An 11,005-nucleotide genomic window follows, 5' to 3' on the forward strand; every position below is an offset into this window, starting at 1 on the left:
GGTGATGTGGACACCAGGGAACTTGAAACTCTCAACCTGCTCCACTGCAGCCCCGTCGATGAGAATGGAGGCGTGCTCGGTCCTCCTTTTCCTATAGTCCACAATCATCTCTTTTGTCTTGATCACGTTGAGGGAGAGGTTGTTGTCCTGGCACCACACGGCCAGGTCTTTGACCTCCTTCCTATAGGCTGTCTTATCGTTGTCGGGGATCAGGCCTACCACTGCTGTGTCATCGGCAAACTTAATGATGGTGTTGGAGTCGTGCCTGGCCATGCAGTCATGAGTGAAAAGGGAGTACAAGAGGGGATTGAGCACGCACCCCTGGGGGGGTTCTCGTGTTGAGGATCAGCGTGGCGGATAGGTTGTTACCTACCCTTAYGACCTGGGGGCGGCCTGTCAGGATCCAGTTGCAGAGGGAGGTGTTGAGTCCCAGGGTCCTTAGCTTAGTGATGACCTTTGAGGGCACTATGGTGTTGAACGCTGAGCTGAAGTCAATGAATAGCATTCTCACATAGGTGTTCCTTTTGTCCAGGTGGGAAAGGGCAGTGTGGAGAGCAATAGAGATTTTATCATCTGTGGATCTGTTGGGGCGGGCCTGCACACCCTAATTGACAAACAAACAAAACAAAACATAGGCAACGTCTTCTCATGCTTTGTTGATTTCAAAAAAGCTTTTGACTCAATTTGACATGAGGCTCTGCTATACAAATTGATGGAAAGTGGAGTTTGGGGAAAAACATAGAACATTTTAAAATCCATGTACAAAAAACAGAAATGTGCTGCTTAAATTGACAAAAAAAGAATTTATTTCCACAGGGCCGTGGGGTGAGACAGGGATGCAGCTTAAGTCCCACCTTCTTCAATATATATATCAACGAATTGGCGAGGGCACTAGAACAGTTTGCAGCACCCGGCCTCACTCTACTAGAATCTGAAGTCAAATGTCTACTATTTGCTGATGATCTGGTGCTTCTGTCACTAACCAAGGAGGGCCTACAGCAGCACCTAGATCTTCTGCACAGATTCTGTCAGACCTGGGCCCTGACAATAAATCTCAGTCCCCTAAGCAAGCTGGCCCTGGGGCTCTGTTCAGAAACACAAACAGACACCACAGAGCCCCTGGACAGCAACACAATTAGACCCAACCAAATCATGAGAAAACAAAAAGGTGATTACCTGACACAATGGAAAGAATTTACAAAAAAAACTAAGCAATCTAGAATGCTATTTGGCACTAAACAGAGAGTACACAGTGGCAGACTACATGACCATTGTGACTGACCCAAACTTAAGGAACGCTTTGACTATGTACAGACTCAGTGAGCATAGCCTTGCYATTGAGAAAGGCCACCGAATAGGCAGTCATGGCTCTCAAGAGAAGACAGGCTATGTGCACACTGCCCACAAAATGAGGTGGAAACTGAGCTGCATGTCCTAACATCTTGCCAAATGTATGACCATATTAGAGACACATTATTTCCCTCAGATTACAGAGAAACAGAAGGAATTCAAAAACAAACTGTCACATCTGCTCCTGCCACATCCCCTAGTGGTCATCCGGTGTCTGCTTGACCTGCAGCCATTCCCCCAGTACACTCTCTCTCTCTCTCTCTTCCCCTTCTTTTCTGTTTGTGTGTGGTTGGAGACAGGTGTGCTGGAGTCAGAGCAGATCCCTACCAGCTGCAACTCGTTCCATTATCAAGACCTCTACAAATACTCAGTTCTGCCACTTTCACTCTGCCAGAATCGTAACTCTGCTCAGTCAGTTAATGCTTCAATACGTTATTATTATTCAAGATTCAGTTACCCTGCTGTACCAGTGACCCTGCTGTACCTGTTACCCCGCTGTACCTGTTACCCTGCTGTACCTGTTACCCTGCTGTACCTGTTACCCTGCTTGTACTTGTTACCCTGCTGTACTTGTTACCCCCACTGTACCTGTTACCCTGCTGTACCTGTTACCCTGCTGTACCTGTTACCCTGCGCTGTACCTGTTACCCTGCTGTACCTGTTACCCCTGCTGTACTTGTTACCCCTGCTGTACCTGTTACCCTGCTGTACCTGTACCTGCTGTACTTGTTACCCTGCTGTACCTGTTTCCTGCTGTACTTGTTACCCTGCTGTACCTGTTTCCCTGCTGTACTTGTTTCCCTGCTTGACACTGTTAATCCTCTCACTGCAGTCTTGCGCCCCTGACTCCTGTCTCCTGGCTCCTGTCTCCTGTTCCACATCTCACACACCGCTACCCTGTTCTGGACTAACCACACACTCCTTGGATTCCTCTCCGGACCTGTTTTACCCTGTCCCAACCCAGCACACTCCAACCTTGGACCTGTTTTACCCTGTCCCAACCCAGCACACTCAACCTTGGACCTGTTTACCCTGTCCCAACCCAGCACACTCCAACCTTGGACCTGTTTACCCTGTCCCAACCCAGCACACTCCAACCTTGGACCTGTTTTACCCTGTCCCAACCCAGCACACTCCAACCTTGGACCTGTTACCCTGTCCAAACCCAGCACACTCCAACCTCGGACCTGTTTTACCCTGTCCCACCAGCTCACTCCAACCTCGGACCTGTTTACCATGTCCCAACCCAGCTCACTCCAACCTCGGACCTGTTTACCCTGTCCCAACACAGCTCACTCCACCTCAGACCTGTTTACCCAGTTCCAACCCAGCTCACTCCAACCTCGGACCTGTTTACCGGTCCAACCCAGCTCACTCCAACCTCGGACCTGTTTACCCAGTTCCAACCCAGCTCACTCCAACCTCGGACCTGTTTACCCAGTCCCAACCCAGCTCACTCCAACCTCGGACCTGTTTACCCAGTCCCAACCCAGCTCACTCCAACCTCAGACCTGTTTAACTTGTCCCAACCCAGCTCACTCCAAACTCAGACCTGTTTACCCAGTCCCAACCCAGCTCACTCCATCCTCAGACCTCCCCATCTGGTTTCCTACACCTCATCCTAGCTTCCCCGGGTCTGCCTTCATATCTCCATGTGTTACAGTGAATACCTTGGTTCATTCATCTCTGTTTCTCGTCTAAGTCTGCTCTTGGGTTTCCCTGTGCCGCTCCGAGTAACACAAACCCAATTTTGATAAACTGTGATAAAATCACAGCAGCACGATTTGTGACCTGTTGCCACAAGAAAAGGGCAACCAGTGAAGAACAAACACCATTGTAAATACAACCCATATTTATGTTTATTTATTTTCCCTTTTGTACTTGAACTATTTCACATAATATGACATTTGAAATATGTCTTCATTATTTTGGAATTTATCTATTTCATTTGCTTTGGCAATGTTTACATATGTTTCCCATGCCAATAAAGCCCTTACATTGGAGATTGAGAGAGTCAGTCAGTGAGAGGCATCAAAGTCTTCAGCTGTCTTTATTGTAATGTAACTTCCTCAGGGGAATGGGAGAGAACCCTTTAAGGCCTCTCTATCCCTGTCAGGTCGGGGGACTGTAGATCTGGTGGACTGAATGAGGCAGATGGAAGTTGTGTGAGCAGCAGCAGCAGCAGTGTGTGTGTGTGTGTGTGTGTGTGTGTGTGTGTGTGTGTGTGTGTGTGTGTGTGTGTGTGTGTGTGTGTGTGTGTGTGTGTTGTGTGTGTGTGTGTGTGTGTGTGTGTGTGTGTGTGTGTGTGTGTGATCAGCTGGTGAGCAGATACACGTGGCCTAACAGAGCAGAGCCCTGGCTTGGCTTCACTATCGACTGAGATGTGTGGGTGTGCGTGTTTGTGACACTGAGAGTCTTTCACATCATCAAGATGATATTGATCGCAGGCGTAATATAAAGGCTCTGACAAACCAATACCGTTTGYTGGCCGAGAGTACTTAGCACCTCTGARCGTAATTTGCAAACCAAGTGAGCAACTATCTAGTGAAAAAATGTCGCCAGTCAAACGACTACAGCTGATGGTAGCTAAAACACAATGCGCTGAACGATCGGAAGACGAACGCTGGAAGCACATTCAGTGCGACGTGTTCGAGCCTTAAGATGCACTGAGGACATCAGATACCGCAGGCATATGTTTGGCACAACACACACACACGGACACACGGACACACACATGATTCAAATAACAGCTCAAATAGCACTGTAACAGTATTCCAAATGTAATCTATACGTATATATCTATCGACACCGGATCACGCAAGATATACAAGGAGTGAAAGGTACAGCAGTAGATACAATTAGACAATCAGTATATAAATAAATATACGGTGTCTATAAACAATGTAACTAAAATACAATGTACAGTAGTATACATATTAGAATGAGCTATGTCGATAATACAGTATTTACTGTAAATACACAGTACAAAACACCATAGCAAAATGGATAGAATTGCAGAAAATATGCCCAGTTCAAAACACCTGGGAAATCGGAACTTGGAACTCTGAAATCTCCGACTTTAGTGCGTTTTAATAAGACAACTGTGAACTCTGGGAGAGAGAAAAAAAAACGAGCTCTGACTGTGAAAATTCATTTTGAACGCTCATCCAACTAGGATTTCCAAGTCGGCCACTCGGGGCTCTTTTTCTAGAGGTCCGGTTTTCCCGACCTTAAGATCACTGACATCATGATTTGACCTAGTTTTTCCCCGAGTTCCCAGTTGTCATGAACACACCATTTAGCTTCTGGACCTCAGTCCGGAATATAAAGAATATATATGTATGTGAATAATGTGTATAGACAGTATAGACAGTATTTATATTGGATGGTGTGTATAGACAGTAGTTATATAGGATGGTGTGTATAGACAGTAGTTATATAGGATGGTGTGTATAGACAGTATAGACAGTAGTTATATAGGATGGTAGGTGTATAGACAGTAGTTAATAGAATGGTGTGTAGACCGTAGTTATAATAGATGGTGTGTATAGACAGTAGTTATATAGATGGGTGTGTATAGACAGTAGTTATATATGATGGTGTGTATAGACAGTAGTTTTATATAGGATGGTGTGTATAGACGTAGTTATATAGGATGGTGTGTATAGACAGTAGTTATATAAGATGGTGTGTTATAGACAGTAGTTAATAACAGGATGGTGTGTATAGAAGTTTAGTTTATAGGATGGTGTGTAGACAGTAGTTATATAAGATGGTGTGTATAGACATAGTTATATAGGATGGTTTCATAGATATAGACAGTAGTTATATAGGATGGTGTGTATAGACAGGAGTTATATGGATGGTGTGTATAGACAGTAGTTATATAGGATGGTGTGTATAGACAGTAGTAATATATGGATGGTGTGTATAGACAGTATAGCCAGTAGTTATAATAGGATGGTGTGTATAGACAGTAGTTATACCAGGATGGTGTATATAGACAGTAGTTATATAGGATGGTGTGTATAGACAGTATAGACAGTAGTTATATAGGGAATTGGTGGTGTATCGACAGTAGTTATATAGGATGGTGTGTATTGACAGTATTATATAGGATGTGTGTATCAGTAGTTATATAGGAATGTGTGTGTATAGACAGTATAGACAAGTTATATAGGTGGGTTGTATAGACAGTAGTTATATTGGTGGGTGTTATGACAGTAGTTATATAGGATGGTGTGTATAGACAAGTAGTTATATAGGATGGTGTTTATAGACAGTAAATAGACAGTAGTTATATAGGTGTGTGTGGTTAGACAGTAGTTATATAGGATGGTGTGTATAGACAGTATAACAGTAGTTATATAGGATGGTGTGTATAGACAGTAGTTATATAGGAATGGTGTGTAATAGACAGTAGTTTATATAGGATGGTGTGTATAGCAGTATAGACAGTAGTTATATAGGATGGTGTGTATAGACAGTAGTTATATAGATGGTGTGTATAGCCAGTAGTTATTATGGATGGTGTGTATAGACAGTAGTTATAATAGGATGGTGTGTATAGACAGTAGTTATATAAGGCATGGTGTGTATTGACAGTGTAGTGTTAAAGGATGGTGTTATAGACAGAGTTATATTAGGCATGGTGTGTATAGACAGCAGTATATAGGATGGTGTGTATAGACAGTATAGACAGTAGTTTATATGAGGATGGTGGTGCTATAGACAGTAGTTATATATAATGTTGTGTGTATAGACAGTATTTAGTTATAGGATGGTGTGTATAGGACAGTAGTTATATAGTGGATGTTTGTGATATAGACAGTATAGACAGTAGTTTATACTGTGGCTCACGGGACGTCGGTAGCCACACGCTAGTCCGTGTGGCTCAGTTGGTAGACGCATGGCGCTTTGCAAAGCCAGGGTCTGTGAGTTCACTATTCCGCACGGGGGGACAGGATGAATATCGTAGTGAACGTTTCAATGTGTAAGTCCTCTGGATAAGAGGCGTCGTGCTAAATGACTAAATCGTAACATGTACGTATATTAGCATGGTGGTTTTAGACAGTAAGTGTGGATATATATTGTGGTATGATCAGTAGTTATACTAGGATGGCGTGTATCAGGACAGTAGTTATATAGGGATGGTGTGTATAAGACAGGTAGTTATATAGGATGATGTGTATAGACAGTAAAGTTATATAGCATGATGTGTATAGAACATATTAGACCAGTAGTTATATAGGATGGTGTGTATGTACACGTGAGTTATATAGGATTTGGTGGTGTGTAGACTAGATCAGTCTATAGATAGGAATGGTGTGCTAAGTAGACAAGTATAGGACAGTAGTTATATAGGATGTGTGTGTAGACAGTAGTCTATATAGGATGGTAGTGTTATAGACAGGTATAGACAGTAGTTATACTATGGATGGGTGTGTCGTAGACAGTAAGTTTATAATAGGATGGTGTGTATAGACCATAGTTTATTATAGGGATGGTGTGTAGTAGACAGGTAAGTTATATAGGATAGCCATGACTAGAAACCGAGTTAGGGATAAAAAGTGTAGTAAAACATTACTGAGAACATGATAAAAATTAAAGCAGGAGAACCGAAGGTAGCTGGCTAGAGACAGTGTCTAATATTCAGTGCAGGATACTAGTCGGAGCCCGGCTTGTATATCTGTCTCTCCGTCGCAGCTTTGACGCACAGCAGGGTGAACAAGCCGTGGGTCGGGTGAAGTCTATATCATGATCACGTGGTTATTAAATCACAGTCTCGTAATGTTGCATGACATCCTTGAAAACATCCTTGAAAAAAATTGACTCCTTGGAAATGACTATGTCCCTTTAAACGGCAGGCGTGGCTTTTCTATTCTCCCCCCGCCTTTTATGCAAACCACCGTCTTTCTCTCTCGCATCATATAGTGCACCAGTCGGGTTGTCAAGTGTCTATTGTGAAATCTATCTAAGTTACTGGATGTGGAAAGTAGACCTGCGAGTTACTTTTCCCAGTTTGGTGCGAACGCTACGTAGTAGTCAAATAGTGAGCGTTCAACTGAAAGCAACAGCTATTTATTGAGAGTAATTTACCGCAAGAAGCTCCAGCGTCGCTGTGTTGGTTACTACGCATTATAGGAATTCATTAAGAAGACGCCCGTTCAATTTCTCCAACGCTAAAAGGATTATTCAAATATTTAACAAAGATAACATAGCATTTTTTCTCCATCCCCGGACGAAAGTGTGTTCTATTTATTTCCTATCGCCCACTACTAGAAGGCATTACATCGCAGTGTTTCAGAAGTTTGGGGTTTGTGAACACGCCTGTTGTTATTTAATTATGCCAGATTTAGGCCTACCAGTGGATTGGGATTTATTTGCTCTCTTGCTTCTCAATGCTTTGTGAGATAACGGTTTGTTTTGGCTACCGTAAAACGTTGAGTGTTGATCTGAAGACGCAAAACTTTTTTTTGTTATTGAGACATCTGGGAATTGTTGTTTTGGCAACCATTTAAACGGCATTTTATTAGCCACGTAATCCTAAAGAAACATACAGGGTGTTATAAGCTTTTGGTGTTTAGCCTACAAAGAGAGGGTTCCTGTTTCCCCGGTGTAGTTGGACTGTTGTATTATGTAATGCAACTATGTCGCGAAACTTGGTGTTATGTAGTTTTATCATAACAGACTATTGTGTTTATCATAGCAGTCCCAACGTGCTAGGCTGATTCCAAGTGCCCTCTCCCTGTTCCCGAGGTAGGATAGTGATAACGGAGATCAGTTCACAGTTGAAGAGTGCGCTTCCTCAACCACGCCTGCCCTGACCTCTAGATGCCGGGCATAAACTCCACCACCGCCTCTCGCTATGAGTCCGGCTGGGAGATGGAGTACGACCACTACCAACATTATTTCTACGACGWCCACGATCCGGACGAGGATTTCTCTAAATCCACTGCGCCCAGCGAGGACATATGGAAGAAATTCGAACTAGTACCAACCCCGCCCATGTCCCCTATCCGGACTTTGGAGGGGGCCGCTGGGGTCGGGGTGGTTTACCCTTCGTTGGGGGACAAACTCGAGTGGGTGTCCCAGTTTTTGGGTCAAGAGAACGACCAGGATGTGCCGTGTAAACTCAGCTCCGCCGACGAGGCTTTGGGGAACCTGAGCTCCATTATCGTACAGGACTGCATGTGGAGCGGCTTCTCAGCGGGCAAGCAGCTGGAGAAAGTTGTCGGGGAGCGGCTTGCCTCCTGTCCGGTGTCGGGTCCGACTAAACTGCCCGTGCAGGCGTTGGGAGCTGCCATCACCACCACCGGGAGGGCGCAGTGCGTGACGGTGCCAGTGGACGCGGCTGTTCCAGTTCTCGGTAGCCTGGCGACGGATTGCGTGGACCCGGCTGCAGTTCTCGCCTTCCCGCTAACCGGGGGAACGTTTAAGAAACCGTCGGTGTCCTCCGGTTCAGAGACCCACACAGACTCATCAGGTACGTTATAAGTTCAACATTGGACTGTGAAACTGACAATGAAAAGCTCATATATAATGTCAATCGTAAGTGTGGATGCAGCCAATTTGCCATWGTGACCTTACTGGCCACAACGTTTTTTAGCCTAGGTGGCAGTTTTCACAATGTGTTTTTTCTGAACAGTATTGTTTGTAATGTGGCTGCTGAATGCTATAGGCTTAGTGACTGCATTGCGTTGCCCCTGGCAGCCTCACCGCTTTGTGAAAATGACCCGCCCATTTGAAACATCTGTTGATTGGCTATGGTCCAAGACACCAGCTGCTAGAAAGAACAGTGTCCTCTCACTTCTCAAGTGTAATTTACGGTTCACTTTAATGTTCTTACCATTTCCTCATCCTCAACTACACTGAAAGAAACAACGTTACATTTTATATGTTATATATCTATATTTACATGTTATATATCTATATTTATATGGTATACATCTATATCTATATGGTATATATCTATATTTATATGGTATATATATCTATATTTATATGTYATATATCTATATTTATATGGTATATATCTATATTTATATGTTATATATCTATATTTATATGGTATATATCTACTACTTTTAATATGGTATATACTTTTATTTCTATATTTATATGGTATATATATCTTATTTTATGGTAATATATATCATATTTATATGGTATATATCTATATTTATATGGTATATATTCTATATTTATATTGTATATTATCTATATTATATGGTATATATCTATTTTATATGGTATATGTATCTATATTTATATGTTAATATATCTATATTTATATGGTTATATCTATATTATATATGGTATGTATCTATATTTATATGTTATATATCTATATTTAATAGTATATAATCGCTTATTGGATAAACTGAATAACTTGTCATAAATATGCTCTCTACATTCTCTTAATTTCATAGAGCTACTTTCCATTGGCCTTCAGTGTAGATATTTAGGTTGGCATGTGACTAGTCTCTCTATCTAATGTGTGTGGAATGTCACAATGGAGACTTGTTGCAGTGCAGAGTCTTGGCATTCCTTCCTGAACTGAACTGAAGGGGCAACAGCACCAATTGTGTAGGCCAGTGATAAGAATGGACGTTCACCTTGTTAAATCTCTTGCAATGTGTGACACTGTTTCATACAAGGCTTGATATTCATATGTATTAAGTCAGAAATGCGGTCTCATCTATTTCAATACTGTACGAAGGGGGGGTTGGATGCTAGAAAGCTAGGAATGAATGATTCCTCAGTGCAGGTAGGCATGCACTAGTTCAGCACAGAAGTGTTTAAAAGGAAAATGGAGTTTTTAATGGAAAATGCAGAATAGACCTCAGAAAAGTACTAGTTGGTTGATAGGCAGATACCAAGGAACCAATCTGTCCTTATCTCCATCTGACCCCATGCATGATAATGGTATATAGCAGGCAACAATATTCTTAAGGGGCCAGACATTTTTTATTTACAAGGGGGTCAGACATGTTCTACGTGGGATTGATCTTCCTAAAACCGCTATATATATATATATATATAAAACAAGACACAAACCCAATTCTAATCTCATGAAGCACTTTTATTACCATAATTAAAAAAAAAATGTTAATAAAAATCATTTTAAGTGCTTGAAGATTAGCCTAATTCATAAATGTCTACTTTCCTGTCCATTGTACATAGCTTCATCTTTTCTTTCATCTACACATAGGAAACATTTTATCTCAGTTGACCAGCATCATATTCTGTTTTCTATTTCTTTGTCATTTACTTATTTTCTGTCTTGTTTATTGTTATTCTTCTACACATAAACTTTTTTTATTTATTTATTCATGTCATTTCTCAGTTGCCTCACTTTTTGAAGAGAAGTCTCTCCCCTGCATCAGTAGAGAACAAGTCCCTGTAATAAACTGCATCACCTCTGTGGGGACTTCATCTCGTTGCAAAGTTAGCTTTTCAGTTTATCTAAAAACTCTGACATCACGCAATGATCTGTACTGATGACATAGACCAGGATGCTCAACAGACTTCGATGTTGCTAGGGTGACGTTTCTGATAACAAGCCATGTTGCAGGCTAGATGTTGCTAGGGTAACGTTTCTGACAACAAGCCATGTTGCAGGCTAGATGTTGCTAGGGTAACGTTTCTGATA

General features: G+C 42.2%; 1 pseudogene; it reads left to right on the forward strand.

The window, feature by feature from the left end:
• Positions 1-7,279: 7,279 nt before the first annotated feature.
• The window catches only part of LOC112069999 (protein L-Myc-1b pseudogene), a 27,318-nt pseudogene continuing 23,592 nt past the window's right edge, over positions 7,280-11,005 (forward strand).

This window comes from Salvelinus sp. IW2-2015, unplaced genomic scaffold (assembly GCF_002910315.2).
Source record: "Salvelinus sp. IW2-2015 unplaced genomic scaffold, ASM291031v2 Un_scaffold1192, whole genome shotgun sequence".
NCBI classification, from domain to species: Eukaryota; Metazoa; Chordata; class Actinopteri; order Salmoniformes; family Salmonidae; genus Salvelinus; species Salvelinus sp. IW2-2015.